The sequence below is a fragment of the Scyliorhinus canicula genome, chromosome 12 (genome assembly GCF_902713615.1).
Source record: "Scyliorhinus canicula chromosome 12, sScyCan1.1, whole genome shotgun sequence".
NCBI classification, from domain to species: domain Eukaryota; kingdom Metazoa; phylum Chordata; class Chondrichthyes; order Carcharhiniformes; family Scyliorhinidae; genus Scyliorhinus; species Scyliorhinus canicula.
In genome coordinates, this window is record NC_052157.1 from 110,440,861 (window position 1) to 110,460,972 (window position 20,112).

At 48.7% G+C, this 20,112-nt stretch overlaps 1 long non-coding RNA gene across 1 annotated transcript in view; it reads left to right on the forward strand.

Moving 5' to 3' along the window:
- Positions 1 to 12,819, forward strand: part of LOC119974662 — a 48,138-nt gene extending 35,319 nt beyond the window's left edge. Inside the window, exon 3 of the long non-coding RNA XR_005462548.1 lies at positions 12,552 to 12,819. This is a non-coding gene — a long non-coding RNA (uncharacterized LOC119974662). The remainder of the gene's footprint in view (positions 1 to 12,551) is intronic.
- The last annotated feature ends 7,293 nt before the right edge of the window (positions 12,820 to 20,112 follow it).

Sequence of the window (20,112 nt, forward strand, 5' to 3'; positions counted from 1 at the left end):
GTCGAGGAAAGGTTGCCACCGCCTAAAGAACCCTTGTACTGACCCTCTCAGGGCGAATTTGACCTTCTCTAGCTTAATGAAACTCGCCATGTCATTGATCCAGGTCTCCACGCTTGGGGGCCTCGCATCCTTCCATTGTAGCAAGATCCTTCGCCGGGCTACTAGGGACGCAAAGGCCAGCACACCGGCCTCTTTCGCCTCCTGCACTCCCGGCTCCACCCCAACCCCAAAAATCGCGAGTCCCCATCCTGGCTTGACCCTGGATCCCACCACCCTCGACACCGTCCTCGACACCCCCTTCCAGAACTCCTCCAGTGCCGGGCATGCCCAGAACATATGGGCATGGTTCGCTGGACTCCCCGAGCACCTGACACACCTGTCCTCACCCCCAAAGAACCTACTCATCCTCGTCCCAGTCATGTGGGCCCGGTGCAGCACCTTGAATTGGATGAGGCTAAGCCGCGCACACGAGGAGGAAGAATTAACCCTCTCCAGGGCATCAGCCCATGTCCCGTATTCGATCTGTTCCCCCAGTTCCCCCTCCCACTTCGTTTTCAGCTCCTCTACTGACGCCTCCTCCGCCTCCTGCATAACCTTGTAGATATCAGATATCTTCCCCTCTCCGACCCAGACCCCCGAAAGCACGCTGTCGCTCACCCCCCTCGCGGGAAGCGAAGGGAATCCCTCCACCTGCCGCCTAGCAAATGCCTTTACCTGCAGATACCTGAACATGTTCCCCGGGGGGAGCCCAAATTTCTCCTCCAACTCCCCCAGGCTCGCAAACCTCCCATCAATAAACAGGTCCCTCAGCTGTCTGATGCCCGCTCTGTGCCAACCCTGAAATCCCCCATCAATGTTCCCCGGGACGAACCTATGGTTCCCCCTTAACGGAGCCTCCATCGAGCCCCCCACTTCTCCCCTATGTCGCCTCCACTGCCCCCAAATCTTGAGGGTAGCCGCCACCACCGGACTCGTGGTATACCTCGTAGGAGGGAGGAAACAATTTTCAATATCCTCTCATCAGCTTTTCTATATTTAAGTAATTTTAATTGAGGTTCATTGCCAGCTAAAAGTTTCTCGAAGTGCTCGTCTCTTCCCTTTTGAACATGCTTAAGGACATCAATGAACTTCCAGATAGTTGGGTGTGACATTAACAGTTCACTTTTCAATCTCCTGTTGGCCGCCTCAGCATAGTTATTTGTTCTGTCATCCCCATCTAATGTTCTTTGATACATGTTCCACATCTCGGTAGGAAATAAAGGACTTTGTCTGCCTGCTCCTCGGCGATTAGGACGGCCGATATAATTGTCTTCGAAATAGTTTAAAACCGGAATTAACTCCTCCGGTAAATTACCTGCTAAAGAATCCACGTGACTGTCAAGGTCGTCAACTGGCACAAAACATAGGGCAGTTATCATTTTCGAATGTAATGCAAAATCGGGATTGCTCTTATATAAACGCATGAGACCAAAACCACTTATCTGCCTAAGTATATTTTGAGACAGATGAAAAAGGCAGCCTCTTACTTCTATATTGGGGAAGGAGTCTTTCATGGCGGTAAAAGCAGCGCGTTCAAAATCACAATTGATAATGGCAGGTCCTGCGTTTGTAATCATCTCTTTTATCGTCGCAAACAACATCATATAGGTTGCATACTGTTTGTTTTGTAAAAGCGCGTACAATACAGGGTGAACTCCGTTATTTTTCCTAACCATGATGATATAAACTTGATAAAATAGGTGTGGTGCTACCGCAAATGTTCCGTCAGCATACCAAGTCGTGGAAGTTGCCATGTGTTCTAACCAACTCTCTCTCCCAAATATAATAATCCGTTCGTTGTTCGTACCACTATCCTTTAAACAGAAATTTTCCTCGGTTTCTGGGGTGGGTTTATACATCATGTATTCATGAGGTAACTGAAGCTCTTGAATCGATCTTGGATTATCGGGGACCTGATTAACTTCGTCTCGTTTTATACGAATAATTTTTCGCATTGCCTGTCTGTTTGGTAACTGTGCCATACCTGCCACGGACATTTTTTCAATGCACGTGTTGATAATCGTACTTGGAGGCTCACAAGTCTTTTCAGCCCGGTCTCTCGCATCAGTTATGACCTTTTCCACTTCGATAGCAACTGCAGATGGGGGATGAGTATGTTCGTTGATCTTTTCGATCACCTCTCTTTCTAACGTGTGAATGCGGGCCTTGCACCTACCATCCTCATGGCATCGCCAAAACTTAACTTGCTTTTGTTTCTTGCTTTCTTTGTCGAAACGATATATAAAACCTTCATGACAGAACTTCTCTCTGTCTCGCTTGCTTTTCACTGATTCAGCCATGGGTTTAAAGATATGGAACTTACCAAATTTACCAAAAGAAATTTACCAAATAACTAAGTAAGTATAAAAACTTGTTAACAAAACTCTAACATTATCTAAACAGTAATCATAATAAAACTCCAACAAAATCTAAAGACAGTTAGAACGATGAAACGACCAAATAACTAAGTGTAAAAGCTGGTATACCTGTGTCATACCTGTGACCATACTCAAGAATGATTTCTGAATGAATGAGCGCTGAAACGTCCTAGCGCTGAAATATTTGGCGCCGAAACGTCCTGGCGCTGAAACGTCGGCGCTGAAACGTCCCATTCCCTGGCAGACAGCTGCCTGCCCTTGACAAAATCGGTCTGTTCCTCCGAGATCACCTCTGGGAGGCAAGGCTCCACGTGCATTGCCAGAATCGGCAACAGCTTAACATTGGCCTTCAGTAACGAAATAGGATGACCGACAGTGCCGGATCTTTACCCTTCTTCAAAATCAAGAAGTTTGGTGCCTGAGCCAGTGTGACCGACAATACTTCCCGGGACATGGAATCGTCAAACATATCCAACACCAATGGAACCAACTGGCCCGCATATTTCTTATAAAATTCAATTGGGAATTAGTCCGGACTCAGAGCTTTACCCGACTGCATTAAACCGATACATTTCATGATCTCCCCCAGGCTCAATGGGGACTTCAACTCCTCTCTTCTCTCCCGCTCCACAACTAGGATCGCCATGCCATCCAAAGCTTCACTCCTCCGACTGATAGAGGTTTCAGTAAGAGGTCTCAAAAGCAGCATTAGAACATAGAACAGTACAGCACAGAACAGGCCCTTCGGCCCTCGATATTGTGCCGAGCAATGATCACCCTACTCAAACCCACGTATCCACCCTATACCCGTAACCCAACAACCCCCCCTAACCTTACTTTTAAGGACACTACGGGCAATTTAGCATGGCCAATCCACCTAACCCGCACATCTTTGGACTGTGGGAGGAAACCGGAGCACCCGGAGGAAACCCACGCACACAAGGGGAGGACGTGCAGACTCCGCACAGACAGTGACCCAGCCGGGAATCGAACCTGGGACACTGGAGCTGTGAAGCATTTATGCTAACCACAATGCTACCGTGCATTGACTTTCCCTGGGACAGAGACCAACCTGCCACTCTAGTCCTTCACTTTCACTATCTCCCGGGAGTCAGCCTGCCCCCCTCAGCTAGTGCGCTGACAGGCGACTGGCTTTCATAAAATGCCCCCTTCGAGTGTCGCAGCTGGTGCACCGGCTTGCCTGTCAAGAGCAGCTCAAATTCCATCTGCAACTTCTTCCTACCCGTCAACAACTCCGGTGTCAGGGTAAGTGAGTACTGACGGTCCACCTCAAGGTTAGACCCCACCAACCTCTGCCTCTCTGACGGTCCACCTCAAGGTTAGACCCCACCAACCTCTGCCTCTCTTTCACTGTTCTCCTTATGTGCCTTCCAGGAGATTATTTCCTCCTAACGACCACCTTCAGGGCCTCCCACAACACGGAAACTCAATGTACTCCCCAATGGCGGAGGACAGTCACAGAATCCTTTGCCCACCAGCAATGCCGTATCCCCTCTCCACAGGGAGGGGTGCTGTGGGGGCCCGGCCTCCGCCAAAACTTTAGCCGCCAAAAAAGATACCTTTTATTAAACAAAACTGCAGCCCTCCGGGCCCTATTATCAAATCCCGAATGGAATACCTGCCCCACCCAGTCCTTCCATAACCTCGTCTGCTCCTTGATGTGTAAAAGGGTCTCCTGCAAAAACACCATCAGCATTCAAACTAGTAAAGTGTGCAAACACCCTAGATCTTTTCACTGTGCTGTTCAACCCCAATCATTTCCACGTGACCACCGAAAAGGGGGCCGTCTACCACCAGCCCCCCTCCGCCTGATCCAGAGTCAACCATTCCCACCATGTGGGGTAATCCAGTAACTACTCAGAGTACCAACACCAGGCCCACCCAAGATGGCCACCAAACCCCCATCAGAACAGAACAAAGAAACATTGTAGCCACTGTACAAAACTAGCCCTCCCCCCCCCCCCACCAATACCACACCCAAATAAACCTGCAAGCAGAAACAAGGCGAAGGAAGGCCCCTACCCCCCCACCCTTAACACCAAACAAAACAAAAACAAAGATCCTAAGCTCATCCTTAAAACCTCCAAAAGTATGAGCTGCTGTTACCCCCACCACTCTGCTCCTGTTACTTAACTATATAGCTAGTAGGGAGACGCCGGCTCAGTAAAAACAGAACAAACAACCAGCCCCTCACCCATGTCCAACGTTAATAATCAAAGAAAGAAGAACAATACCCATCCCACAAACAAACAGTACAAATGCAAACTCCAGAATTCCAAAAAAGCACCTCAACAAATCTCAAATATCACACGCCTACCCCCAAACAGAAATCTCACAACAAATCCAATTTACAGTTAGGTCTTCAATTCCAGTCCATGCTTCTTTACAAAGGCCTCTATCTCCTCCGGTGCATCAAATAGCAGCCTTTTGAGTCACACGTTACTCGGAGGCATTCAGGATATACCACACCAAATCAAACATTGCTCCTGTACAACGTGGCCTTGGCCTTGTTGAATGACATGTGTCTCTTAGCCAGCTCTGCTCCCACATCCTGGCAGAGCCTAATGGTGTGGCCTTCCCATTGATAGTCCCGATGGTCCTTCATCCACCACAGGACCCTTTCCTTCTCTTGGTAGCTGCGACAGTGTGCAGTGATCCCCCGCGATAGTTCAGCAGAATGGGCCTTTAGCATGAGCTACCTGTGGGTCTGATCCAATTCAGGAAGGGGAGTCATTCCGCCCTCCCCCAACATCTTCCCAAACAACTGTGATGCACGATCAATTGTACAAAGACTAAGGTTGGATACAACTGTGGCTTTATTGCAGTAAGATGTGTGACCTCCCACAGCAGCTGGCGAAATGGCTGCTGAATAGAGGACACTCATATTTATACTCCTCCTACTGGGCGGAGTCAGCAGGCAGGGGCTACCAGCGAACCTGTAGTACAGGTCCTACCTTACATCACCTAATACAGGTGTAACAGTGGTTTACCACATTCACCTCCTGTTAAAAATGAGTCCGGCGGGAGTGGTGGAGAACTATATACTGTAGTGAATTTATGTACAGTGTTTTATCAGGGGGAAAAAAAATGTACTTTGAAAGTCTGGTGCCAGTTAGTTATTCAACCGGTCTGGTGTCTTGACGTTCCGCTGGGAGCGACATTGCGGTGGCGGCGATGTCGATGCTGGCATGATGTTGGATGACTCCGGGAGTGTGCCGAAATCCTCTTCATCCTTTGGTGTGGGCAGGGGAAGGAGGGATGGTCCTGGTGGGGTTAATGTTGGGAGCGCCGGGGGAGGGGAGGGTGGCGCCGGGCCGGAGAAGTGTGTATGGGTGGAACCTGCTGGTGACAGGTCCCTGAGGGAGACAGTATCTTGGCGGCTGTCGGGGTACACCACATAGGCATACTGGGGGTTGGCATGGAGCAAGTGCACCCTATCCACCAACGGGTACGCCTTGTGGAGTTGGACATTCCTACGGAGCAGGACCGGTCCTGGAGCTGTGAGCCAAGTCGGGAGCGACACCCCGGATGTGGACTTCCTGGGGAAGGCAAAACGGCGTTCACGGGGTGTGTTATTCGTAGCGGTGCACAGTAGTGACCGGATGGAGTGTAGTGCTTCAGGGGGGACCTCCTGCCAACGAGAGGCTGGGAGGTTCCTAGACCATATGGCCAGTTGGACGGCCCTCCATACCGTCCCGTTTTCCCTCTCTAACTGCCCGTTTCCCCGGGGATTATAGCAGGTTGTCTTGCTGGAGGCGATACCCCTGCTGAGCAGGAACTGACGCAGCTCATCACTCATGAATGAGGATCCCCTGTCACTGTGGATGTAGGCGGGGAAACCGAACAGAGCGAAGATTGTGTTTAGGGCTTTGGTGGCAGACGTCATATCGGGGCATGGGGTGGCGAAGGGGAATCTGGAGTACTCATCGACCACATGAGAATATATGTGTTTCGGTCGGTGGAGGGGAGGGGCCCTTTGAAATCCACACTGAGACGTTCAAAGGGGCGGGAGGCCTTCACCAGGCGCGCACTGTCCGGCCGGTAGAAGTGCGCATGCACTCCGCACCGACCTGGCAGTCGCTGGTGACTGTCCGTACTTCCTCGACGGAGTAGGGCAGATTGCGAGCCTTGACAAGTTGGTACAATCATGTGACCCCCGGGTGACAAAGGCTGTTGTGTAGGGCCCGGAGTCGGTCTACTTGTGCGCTGGCACATGTACCTCGGGAGAGGGCGTCTGGGGGCTCGTTGAGTTTGCCGGGGCGATACAAAATCTCGTAATTGTAGGTGGAGAACTCGATTCACCCCACAAGATTTTATCGTTTTTGATCTTGCCCCGCTGCGTGTTGTTAAACGTGAAGGCTACCGACCATTGGTCAGTGAGGAGAGTGAATCACCTGCCGGCCAGGTAATGCCTCCAATGCCGCACAGTTTAAACGATAGCTTGGGCCTCTTCTTCGACGGACAAGTGCCGCATTTCTGAGTTCTTTGAGAAGGTGACCAAACAGGTGGATGAGGGTAAAGCAGTTGATGTGGTGTATATGGATTTCAGTAATGCGTTTGATAAGGTTCCCCATGGTAGGCTATTGCAGAAAATACGGAGGCATTAGATTCAGGGTGATTTAGCAGTTTGGATCAGAAATTGGCTAGCTGGAAGAAGACAAAGGGTAGTGGTCGATGGGAAATGTTCAGACTGGAGTCCAGTTACTAGTGGTGTGCCACAAGGATCTGTTTTGGGTTCACTGCTGTTTGTCATATTCATAAATGACCTGGAGGAGGGCGTTGAAGGATGGGTGAGTAAATTTGCAGATGACACTAAAGTCGGTGGAGTTGTGGACAGCGTGGAAGGATGTTACAAGTTACAGAGGGACATAGATAAGCTGCAGAGCTGGGCTGACAGGTGGCAAATGGAGTTTAATGCAGAAAAATGTGAGGTGATTCATTTTGAAAGGAATAACAGGAAGACAGAGTACTGGGCTAATGGTAAGATTCTTGGTAGTGTGGACGAGCAGAGAGATCTTGGTGTCCATGTACATAGATCCCTAAAAGTTGCCACCCAGATTGAGAGGGTTGTTAAGAAGGTGTACGGTGTGTTCGCTTTTATTGGTAGAGAGATTGAGTTTCGGAGCCATGAGGTCATGTTGCAGTTGTACAAAACTCTGGTGCGGCCGTATTTGGAATATTGCGTGTAGTTCTGGTCGCCGCATTATAGGAAGGATGTGGAAGCATTGGAAAAGGTGCAGAGGAGATTTACCAGGATGTCGCCTGGTATGGAGGGAAGATCTTATGAGGAAAGGCTGAGGGACTTAAGGCTGTTTTCGTTAGAGAGAAGGTTAAGAGGTGACTTAATTGAGGCATACAAGATGATCAGAGGATTAGATCGGGTGTGCAGTGAGAGCCTTTTTCCTCAGATGGTGATGTCTAGTACGAGGGGACATAGCTTTAAATTGAGGGGAGATAGATATAGGACAGATGTCAGAGGTAGGTTCTTTACTCAGAGAGTAGCAAGGGCGTGGAATGCCCTGCCTGCAACAGTAGTGGACTCGCCAACACTAAACACATTCAAATGGTCATTGGATAGACATATGGACGATAAAGGAATAGTGTAGATGGGCTTTAGAGGGGTTTCATAGGTCGGCCAACATCGAGGGCCGAAGGGCCTGTACTGCGCTGTAATGTTCTATGTTCTATGTAGGGTGCGGGAAAAGAATGCCACGGGTCTGCCTGCCTGATTGAAGGTGGTGGCAAGTGTGACGTCTGATGGGTCGCTTTCTACTTGGAAGGGCAGTGTCTCGTGTACTGCGTGCATCCCGGCCTTGGCTATATCAGCTCTGATACGGGTGAAGGCCTGGTGAGCCTCGGCCATCAGGGGGAAAGCGGTGGAGTGAATGAATGGGCGGGCCTTGTCTGCATAGTTTGGGACCCACTGGGCGTGGTAGGAGAAGAACCCCAGGCAGCGTTTGAGGGCCTTGGGGCAGTGGGGGAGGAGAAGCTCCATGAGGAGGTGCATGCGGTTGGGATCGGGACCCAGAACTCCGTTCTGGACCACATAGCCGAGGATGGCTAAGCGGTTTGTGCTGAATACGCACTTCTCCTTGTTGTAGGTGAGGTTGAGTAGAGTGGCGGTGTGGAGGAATTTGGCAAGGTTGGCGTCGTGGTCCTGCTGATCGTGGCCGCAGATGGTGACGTTGTCTAGGTACGGGAAGGTGGCCCGCAAACCGTACCAGTCGACCATTCGGTCCATCTTCCTTTGGAAGACCGAGACCCCGTTAGTGACACCGAAGTGAACACTGAGGAAGTGATAGAGACAACCATCTGCCTCGAAGGCAGTGTATGGATGGTCCGATTTACGGATGGGGAGCTGGTGGGAGGCGGATTTGAGGTCTATCGTTGAGAAGACCCAGTACTGCGCAATCTGATTGACCATATCAGATATGCGTGGGAGGGGGTACGCGTCGAGCTGCGTATACCGATTGATGGTCTGGCTGTAGTCCATGACCATTCTGTGTTTCTCCCCAGTTTGAACGACCACCACTTGGGCTCTCCAGGGGCTGTTGCTGGCCTCGATGATGCCTTCCGGAAGCAACCACTGGACCTCGGACCTGATGAAGGTCTTGTCCTGGGTGCTGTACTGTCTGCTCCTGGTGGCAACGGGTTTGCAATCTGGAGTTAGATTGACAAATAGGGAGGGTGGGTCGACCTTTGGGTCGCGAGGCCGCACACAGCGAGGGGTGTAGGGGCCCACCGAATTTGAGGGTAAGGCTCTGGAGATTGCACTGGAAATCCAGGCCCAGCAATAGTGCAGCACAGAGATTAGGAAGGACGTAGAGGCGGAAGCCGCTGAATTCTACGCCCTGGACTGTGAGAGTGATCCGGGTGGATGAAGCTTTCGGTGCTCCCAGAGTCCAGCAGGCAAGAGGTCATGTGACCGTTGATTCTCACACTGGTCGAAGCGGTGGCCAGGTTGTGCGGACGAGACTGGTCGATCGTCACTGAGGCGAGCTGCGGTCGGTCGTCGCTGCCGTTAGAAGATGGAGAGAAAGGGGGGCCCAGGTCGTGGAACGTTGTCGGCGTCCATGCCCCATGGGGAAGACAAGATGGCGGCACCAGAAGATCCAGAAGATGCACGATCAATTGTGGCTTTATTGCAGGAAGATGTGTGGCCTCCCACAGCAGCTGGCAAAATGGCTGCTGAATAGAGGACACGCTCCTCCTACTGGGTGGAGCCAGCAGGCAGGGGGCTACCGGCAAACCTGTAGTACAGGCCTTACCTTACATCACCTAATACAGGTGTAACAGTGGTTAACCACAAACTGCGACATGTATTCCGTTGGATTTGGAAATTCCAGACCCTCCGGCAGCTCGACAATTCTCAAGTTCTCCCTACGATTCTCCAAATCGTCCAACCTTGGCCCTCAGCGCCTTGTTACCCCCCGGCCAGCCATGCCACCTCCGGGGAGATGGTCTGGTCACCCTGCCTTGAAAGGGCCGCCTCCACATCCTTTAGCACCACACCTTGCTCCTTCATCGACCGGTCCATTTTTGCCAAAGCTGCACAAATGGGCCGGGGACCCCTTCGATTGCTCCGTGCAAGTCTTCAGAGACAGCCTGCTGCAATGTCTTCAGTTCCACCGCCAAGAAGCCTGTAAGCATCTCGGACGTCAGCGGTTTGGCCAAAGTTGCGGCAGGAGCCTCCACCATTTTCTCTGCAGATGAGGCTCTAGAGTCTTCCGAGTCGGACGGCGATTCTTGGTTTGTCCGTTGCCTTGTCCTGTAATTTTTGGCCATTCCTTTTATGTGGGACTCTTATCCCATCGAACTAATAAAGTTCCACTCCAAAATCAGAGTACACTGGCAGGAGGCACCTCATGTGCGACTGCTCTCTGCATGCTACCATGGGAAGTCTCCATTAACGTCATTCTTATCCACCCACTGTTTACAGTTCATTGCCTGATAGCATTCATATTAACCGCAGGAAGTTCAGTTTAATTGCGCTGCCTTACTAATGCTGAAAGTTTAAAGAGAAAAACAATAATTGGAACACCCAGTGAGCCATTCATTTCTCTTCATTGTGAAGAGATGCTCTGTTCATTTAGCGATGCAGTGCCCAACAGCACCTGGGGACTTCATTGCACCATGAGGAGTACGATTTGGCATCCTGATGCATCGATGCTGCTCAGAGGAAAAGCACACTTGAAAGAAAGACTTGTGTTTACATAACACCTTCCATGACCTCAACATGTCTCAAATCACTTTATAGCCAATGAAGTATTATCAGGATGGCGCCGGAGCGGTTCACGCCACTCCAGCCTCCCTTCCTGGAGTCAAATGGGCGCCGTGCCAACCCACGCATGCGCAGTTGGGCTGCGCCAACCTGCTCATGCGCGGGGGACTTCTTCAGCGCACCAGCCCCTACGCAACATGGCGTGGGGATTCAGGGGCCGGCCACGCAACAAAGTAAGCCCGGGAGGGGGGGGGGGGGGGGCAAAGACGCCGGACTGCCGATCGGTGGGCCCCGATTGCGGGCCAGACCCCATCGGAGGCCCCCCACCCACCCAGGTGAAGGAGCGCTTTTCCCGCCCCACAGGCCGCCCTCCGACCCTTTGCACAGAATTCACGCTGGCAGCGACCAGGGGTGAACGACTCCGGCGGGACTCTGCTTATTCCGTGCGGCCGCTCAGCCTATTCAGGCTGGAGAATCGGCGGCCCCGTAAATGGCGACGATTCTCTGCACCTCGGAGAATCGCGCGCCGGCGTCGTGGCGCGGTTGTGGCGATTCTCCAGCCCGGCACGAGGCTCGGAGAATCGCACGCTTAATGTTTAAACACAGGAAATGTATCAGCCTATTTGAGCAGAGCAAGATCCATAAACAAACCTGGCAGTGTTATAGTAACCAGATAATCAGTTTGTGTGACAATAGTTGGGGATAAATATTGGACAGGACACAAATGAAATTTCCCTTCCTCTCCAAATAGAGCCATGGGATCATTTGAATTTCTCTGGAAGAGCAAACAGAGCTTCAGTTTAATGTGTCATCAGAGAGACAACAACAGTACAGCATTCCCATAATACTGCACTGAATTGTCAGCCTGGACTTTGTGCTCAAGTCTCTGGAGTACGGCTGAACCCACAGACCTCTGACACAAAGATGAAATTGACAGCACTAAGACATGGCCGACTAAACCTTCACTTGGATGGCTCAGAGGTCAGACATCATCATGGTGGGAGGGGGTGTGGAAGGATCCCTACATGCTCTTCTTCTAACACCTTCCATTATGGTGGTGACTTCATACTACAACAGGCAAGGCTGCAGACGTGTTTGATAGTGTCTGTGGGCCAGACAGCAGTAGTAGGCGCCAGTTGGTGACTGCCTCTCAATTGAATCGCAGAGTCCACATGAGGGTACCATTCACCCACTGTGCCAAATACCCTGTCTCTGCTATCTTCTTTAATCCAACAGCAGCTTGGCACTCCCAGTGGCCAGGGTGAACCGGTACTAGAGTGGATGCTGCTGTTAGGTAATATGAATCAGACAAGTGCAGAATGCAAGGGCAACAGCAGCTGGAAAATTTTACAGTAAAGTCCTAGCTTTCGTGACTTCCTTGTTTGCCTGTGTGTTAAGCTCCAATGGTAATTATGATAAGAACTAGGAAGCAAGTCTTTTAAAAAAAATAAATTTAGAGTACCCAATTTGTTTTTTGAATTAAGGGGCAATTTAGCGCGGCCAATCCACCGCGTACATCTTTTGGGTTGTGGGGGCAAAACCCACGCAAACACAGGGAGAATGTGCAAACTCCACACGGACAGTGACCCAGAGCCGGGATCGAACCTGGGACCTCGGCGCCTTGAGGCGGCAGTGCTAACCACTGTGCCACTGCGCTGCCCTAGGAAGTAAGTTTTAACTTCAAGTTTATTGTGTTCAGTAATCACTACTCCAACAGCAAAACAGTATCACCTGCATCCCCTTTATATATTGATGCAGTCTATTAAAAATTAAGTGCAATTTATTGAACAATTAATCCCCAATTGTAACATTCCTAATACTGCTTTGTACATCCATCATGTGAGCAATGTTCGCTGAGTCTCATCTTCCTTCCCCTCTCCTCTTTCCCCAAGAGACGGAAAAGGCTGCAACACGTTTTAACAGGGAGATAGCGTTGAAGTCGCTGGAAGCGAATTCCTTGCATTAGTGCCAGCCTTGGACATTTCATTCTCTCTTTTCAAAAGCACCTTTCCAACAGGCGTGAGAAACGGTGCCTGGAATGGTTCCTGCTGAAATGCAGCCCCAACGGAGAGAATAACCTGGAAATATCGGAATCTCTTGGTCCATGAGCCGCAATAAGGTCTGTTCAATAATGCAACATTCGTCGATTTTGTCTGCCAGCTTTTGAGGTGATCAATTTTTTTCTTAAATGAAGATTGTCTCTTTTTTTTAAATATAATTTTTATTGGAATTTTTTACAGAAAATATAAAACATAACGACAAACAATGAAATGCAACAAAATAACTCATAATAACTGTAACACCCCCAGACCGTATCGACGCATGTATCCCATCCCCCACCCCCCCCAACCCCAATGAACAACAAAAGAACTTAAAATTAATTTAAATTAAATAAACAAACATAGTAGATTGTCTCTTTTTAAACCTTTCAACGTATGTCTTGTATTGCTCAGAGGCTCCCCCTGTCTGTCACATACAGGTGTGCAGCATAGCTGCACAAACCAGTGCTGCCCTCACATTACTGGAACCTATTGAAAATAATGTTCAGCGCTCGCAATTTCAGCATTCGCAAGGTTTTGTGGGAATGTACCCCCCCCCCCACCCCACCCTCCTCCCCCCTCTCCCCCCTCTCCTCTCCCTCCTCCCCCCCTCCTCTCCCTCCTCCCCCCACCACTCCCTCCTCCCCCCTCTTCCTCCTCCCCTCCCCCCAGGGCCTCCACGAACAGCAGGACTTTACTGCAGTTGAAATAAAAATTGCTGCTCCAAATTCAATATTGGAAACAGAAAGCATTCAGAACACACAAAAATGGCTAGTTCGTCTCAAATGGTTTGAGTCCTTCAGCAAACATCCATTCAGGCTTCACAGTGCCAAGCAGTCACTTGGCAAATCAAGGACGAGGCTGGAAAGTAACTCGGGGCGGTGAAGAGTGTGAGCAATTTGCCCTCACTTGTACTCTGTAGTGAGGTCTGAGCACGGCCACAAAAGCATTTAGAATAATCTTTATTGTCACAAGTAGGTTTATATTAACACTGCAATGAAGCCACTGTAAAATCCCCTAATCGCCACATACCGGCGCCTGTTTGGGTACACTGAGGGAGAATTCAGAATGTCCAAATTACCTAACAGCACATCTTTCAGGACTAGTGGGACGAAACTGGAGGAATCCCATGCAGACATGGGGAGAACGTGCAGATTCCGGACAGAAAGTGACCCAAGACTGGAATCGACCTGGGACCCCGGCACTGTGAAGCAACAGTGCTAACCACTGTGCTACCGTGCTGCCCCGTTTGCATCAATGCAAACTTTTATAGGTCGGGTCCAAAGTTCCCGAATCAAATTTCCCCCAGTACCTCATGGAAAAGTGAATTCCACAAATAGTATCCTGGCTCCACGCATAAACACGTGCTACTGGAGAGGGCCAGTGTCACACACATTCCGCTGTGAAATCAGCCCCACAATTCCCCCTCAATTGTCTTTTGAGTCATTTTATCATTGAGGCCTGTGATGGGAGAATGCAAACAGGAAATTGCTTTCAATTCACAGCCCCAACATTGATGGTAACGTGAAACCAAATCTTCTCTTCATAACCACTGTCTGCCTGCAGCATTCTTAGACAACCTTGTCTCTAAAATAAATACTGTGCAAACATTATCAAACAATATCAAGAGAATTAAACAGTGTTGTGACATGGAATCTTTAAATTGCAATCCAGAAATAACTGGGTCAAAGCCTCTCAGACGATCTTTAACATCTGTTTCAAAACAATCAGCAGAAACTTCCGGCATGCACGTCATTCCCGATGACCATACTTTGAATTAGTTTTGCTTGTGGTCACGCTGTGCAGTGTGAGCTATCACAAAGATAACAAGTTCAGTGAGTGCAGTCTGTATGTCATATGAAACCTGAAAGCAGAAACCTCCGCAGGTTAGGAGAGCCGAATGAAAATTGAGCAAACACTACCCGATTGTAAATGGAAATGCTCTCACGTTAACCAGTGTCTATATAGCTCTGATTCAGAATACACAATTGTCTCACCTAATCCTCATCATTGAAGGCTTCTTCTTCTTCTAAGTGAGTGCTGCCATGAATCTGCCTGGAGACAGCATAGACAGTATTCAACTGGTCTGCGTCTCTCCTGGTATCGAGTTCAGAACAGCAGTTTAGATAGTAATAGAGTGAATAGTTTATGGAGGGGAAACAGATTGTAGATGATTAGGGAGGTCCCCGACATATATGTCAATGTATAGTTGAGGAAGTTGATCGGGGAAGACAACCAAATACACAGAAGGCATAATTGAAGAACAACAAAGGTATAATTTCCGAGACCCTGAAGAGTCAAGAGAGACAGTTACCAATTAGTAGTCTCAGAAAGCGGACAGGCCAGTTTCCAGCCACCAAGCTTGAAGGCCAAGTTTACAGCAAACTAGCTTCTCAGTCTTAGAGCTAAGGCAGTGCAGAAAACCTTCGCATAAGCAGTTTTAAAATATCTTTGCTGGACAAGAAAAAAGATGGTTCCTAGATTTGAATATCATTCCTGTATTGTGTGGTAACAAAAGCTGGTTATTCAACTTGGATGTTGTTTGGGGTACAGGGGAAGTCTTACAGTTTGGGTATCATAGATATTTTTGGTATCAAGGACTACATTCTATATAGAACATAAACCATAGAACAATACAGCACAGTACAGGCCCTTCGGCCATGATGTTGTGCCGACCATATATCCTAATCCAAGGGCAACCTAACCTACACCCCTTCAACCTAACCTACACCCAGGGGCTGGTTTAGCTCACTGAGCTAAATCGCTGGCTTTTAAAGCAGACCAGGCAGGCCAACAGCACGGTTCGATTCCCGTACCAGCCTCCCCAGACAGGCGCCGGAATGTGGCGACTAGGGGCTTTTCACAGTAACTTCATTGAAGCCTACTCGTGACAATAAGCGATTTTCTTTTTTTTTTCCCATTTTCAATTTAGTGCTGTCCATGTGCCTGTCTAAGAGTCGCTTAAATGTCCCTAATGACTGACTCCACCACCTCCGCTGGCAGTGCATTCCACACACCCACCATTCTCTGTGTAAGAACCTACCTCTGACATCTCCCCTATACCTTCCTCCAATCACCTTAAAACTATGTCCCCTCGTGACACCCATTTCCATCCTGGGGAAAAGTCTCTGGCTATCCACTCTATCCATGCCTCCCATCACCTTGTACACCTCTATCAAGTCACCTCTCTTCCTTCTTCGCTCCAGTGAGAAAAGCCCTAGCTCCCTCAATCTTTCTTCGTAAGACATGCCCCCCATTCCAGGCAGCATCCTGGTAAACCTCCTCTGTACCCTCTCAAAAACATCCACATCCTTCCTATAATGAGGCGACCAGAACTGGACACAATATTCCAAGTGGGGTTTAACTAGGGTTTTATAAAGCTGCAGCAAAACCTGGTGACTCTTAAACTCAATCCCCCTGTTAATGAAAGCCAACATACCATATGCCTTCTTAACAATCCTATCAACCTGGGTGACAACTTTGAGGGATCTATGTACATGGACCCCAAGATACCCCTGTTCCTCAACACTTCCAAGAATCCTGCCTTTAACCCTGTATTCAGCATTCAAATTCAACCTTCCAAAATGAATCACTTCACATTTATCTAGGTTGAACTCCATCTGCCACTTTTCAGCCCAGCTCTGCATCGTGTCAATGTCCTATTGTAACCTGCAACAGCCCTCAACAGCTATCTACAACTCCCCCAACCTTCGTGTCATCGGCAAACTTATTAACCCACCCTTCCACTTCCTCATCCAAGTAATTTATAAAAACCATGAAGAGCAGAGGTCCCAGACAGATCCCTGCGGGACACCACTGGTCACCGACCTCCAGGCGGAATACTTCCCATCCACTACCACTCGCTGTCTTCTTTCGGCCAGCCAATTCTGTATCCAGACAGCCAAATTTCCCTGTATCTCATGCCCCCCGACTTTCTGAATGAGCCTACCATGAGGAACCTTATCAAATGCCTTACTGAAATCCATATACACCACATCCACTGCCCGATATTCATCAATGTGTCTCGTCACATCCTCAAAGAATTCAATGAGGCTTGTGAGGCATGACCTGCCCCTCAGAAAGCCATGCTGACTATCTTTAATCAAACTATGTTTTTCTAAATAATCATAAATCCTACCTCAGAATCCTTTCCAATATTTTGCTCACCACAGACGCAAGCCTGATGGGTCTGTACTTCCAGCGATTTCCCTATTCCCTTTCTTGAACAGGGGAACAACATTCGCCTCCCTCCAATCATCCGATACTACTCCAGTGGAGTTGCAAAGACCATCGCCAACGGCGCAGCAATCTCTCCCTCGATTCGCTTGGGTAGTAACTTTGGGTATATCCCATCAGGCCCAGGGGACTTATCTATCCTGATGCTTTTCAAACTTTCCAGCTCATCCTCTTTCTTAATATCAATCTATTCAAGTCTATTAACCTGGTTCACTCTCTTTTCATGAGCAACAAGGTCCCTCTCTCTAGTGAATACTGAAGCAAAATATTCATTTCAGGCCTCCCCCATCTCCTCAGACTCTAGGCACAAGTTCCCTCCACTATCCCTGATCGGCCCTACTCTCACTCTGATCATCCTCTTATTTCTCACACAAGTGTAGAATGCCTTGGGGGTTTTCCCTAATCCTTCCTGCCAAGGTTTTTTTATGCCCCCTCCTAGCTCTCCCAAGTCCATTTTTGAATTCCTTCCTGGCTACCTTGTAACCCTCTAGAGCCGTGCCAGATCCTTGCTTCCTCAACCTTCTTCTTCCTCTTGACTAGAAGCTCCACTTCTCTTGTCATCCAAGGCTCCTTCACCTTACCATTCCTTCCTCGTCTCAGTCGGCCAAAACTATCCAGCACTCGCAGCAAGTGCTCCTTAAACAACCCCCACATTACTATTGTGCGTTTCCCCAAGAACAATTGTTCCCACTTTATGCTCCTCAGCTCCTTTCTAGTAGCAGTATAATTTCCCCTCCCCCAATTAAATACCTTCCCATACTGTCTGATCCTACCCCTCTCCATCACTATGGTAAAGGTCAAGGAATTGTGGTCATTGTCACCGAAATGCTCTCCCACTGAGACATCTGACACCTGGCCTGGTTCGTTGCCGAGCACCCAGTCCAATCTGGCCTCTCCCCTAGTCGGCCTATCTACACATTGAGTCAGGAAACCTTCCTGTACACACCTGACAAAATCTGCACTATCCAAATAATTTGCAGAAAGGAGGTTCCAGTCAATACGAGGGAAGTTGAAGTCACCCATGACAACAACTGTTACAGCTGCACCTTTCCAAGATCTGCCTCCCAATCTGTTCCTCTACCTCTCTGCTACTGTTGGGGGGTCTATAGAAAACTCCCAATAAAGTGACTGCTCCTTTCTGGTTTCTGACATCCACCCATACTGACTCAGTAGACAAACATTCCTTTTCTGTAGCTGTGATGTACTCCCTAATTAACAGTACCTCACCCCCTCCTCACTATTCTTCTTAAAACATCTAAACCCTGGAACATCTAACAACCATTCCTACCCCTGTGAAATCCATGTCTCCGTAATGGCCACAACATTGTAGTCACAAGTACTGATCCATGCTCCCAGTCAGCTGCACTCTTTGCAAACTCCTGGCTCCCTTCACGTTCTTTGAGTAAATGCAGGAAATGAAATGAAAAGAGCACCTTACTCCCTCAGTCACCAAACTCTCACTTTAACACTCTAACGCACCCAAGTGCAAACAAAGTCAGCACTGTAAGAGTGCTCACCTTTATACTGTGACTCTAGCCTCTGAAAACTGGCCTTTTCCAATGAACTAATTAACAAGCTGCAGCTGCAACTAGAGCGTGAGTAAACTCTGTTTAAAGCTGATTGAAAACTCACTTCCTTCTAACCCAAACAGCAACTTTTAAGTTAATTTACCAAAATAAGAGAAAGACTAGACTTTAGATTAAAATAAACCCTTAATATCCCTCAGTCACCAAACTCTCACTTAAACACTCTAATGCACACACATTCAGCACTCAAGTGCAAACAAAAACACAGGGAAACCTGTGTATGTTCAGTAACTCATACATCTTAATTACGTGAGAGTAGAGTCATCTTGTTTGTGTTAGTCTTTAATAATTGTTGCATGATGACTGGGCTGTTTATTTTCACTGGGGTTTCACTCGTCTCCTCTCACCTAAACAAAGCAAAACTATGCACCCACACGAACTGGTGTTCCAAATTGGGTACCCTCGCGGATAACATCAGCGCGGTTCGTGAGAGAGCCCATGTTTAAAATTAACTCATTCTCTTCCACTTCCGAATAAAGGAACATTCCCTCGGTTTAGTACCCATTCCACAATAGGCCAAAAGACCACTCTCTGCCCAACATGAGTGGCCTACTCATAGGGGCTGTTTAGCACAGGGTGAAATCGCTGACTTTGAAGGCAGACCAAGGCAGGCCAGCAGCACAGTTCAATTCCCGTACCAGCCTCCCCGAACAGGCACCGGAATGTGGCGACTAGGGGCTTTTCACAGTAACTTCATTTGAAACCTACTTGTGACAATAAGTGATTTTCATTTTTCATTTCATTCATCATTCAATTGAACTGAAGGGTTTTGGCAAGATCAACATGAAGGAGTCATTTTCAATGGCAGAGGAGTCAGTAACCAAATATCACACTTTTAGAAATGAAAAATGAAAAATGAAAATCGCTTATTGTCACGGGTAGGCTTCAACAAAGTTACTGTGAAAAGCCCCTAGTCGCCACAGTCCGGCGCCTGTCCGGGGAGGCTGGTACGGGAATCGAACCGTGCTGCTGGCCTGCTTGGTCTGCTTTAAAAGCCAGCGATTTAGCCGAGTGAGCTAAACCAGCCCCAGAGTGAGCTAAACCAGCCCCAGAAAATCGCTTGTTGTCATGAGTAGGCTTCAAATGAAGTTACTGTGAAAAGCCCCTAGTCGCCACATTCCGGCGCCTGTTCGGGGAGGCTGTTACGGGAATCGAACCGTGCTGCTGGCCTGCTTGGTCTGCTTTCAAAGCCAGCGATTTAGCCCAGTGTGCTAAACCAGCCCCTACAGTAGGGTACTGTAAATGCCAGAAAAACCCGAAAGAAAATAAATGAGACGATGAGAATTATTTTTTTATGCAGCGAGTTGACCATAAGTTTACGGAGGGTAAAATGTGGGAGGCTGACCAGTAATGCATTGGAATAATCAAGTCTACGAATAACAAAAGCATGGGTGAATGCTTCATCAGCAAATCAGCTGAAGCAGTGGCCCCAGACTTTGGCAAGGTTATAGTGGTGAAAATAGATGTTTTTGTGATGGCACAGATATGTGGCTGGAAGTTCATCTCAGGGTCAAATACAATCGGAATATTGTGAACAGGAGAGAGAGAGATGGGGGCTCAATGGCCCCAACTTCCAGTGCTGTTCCCAAACT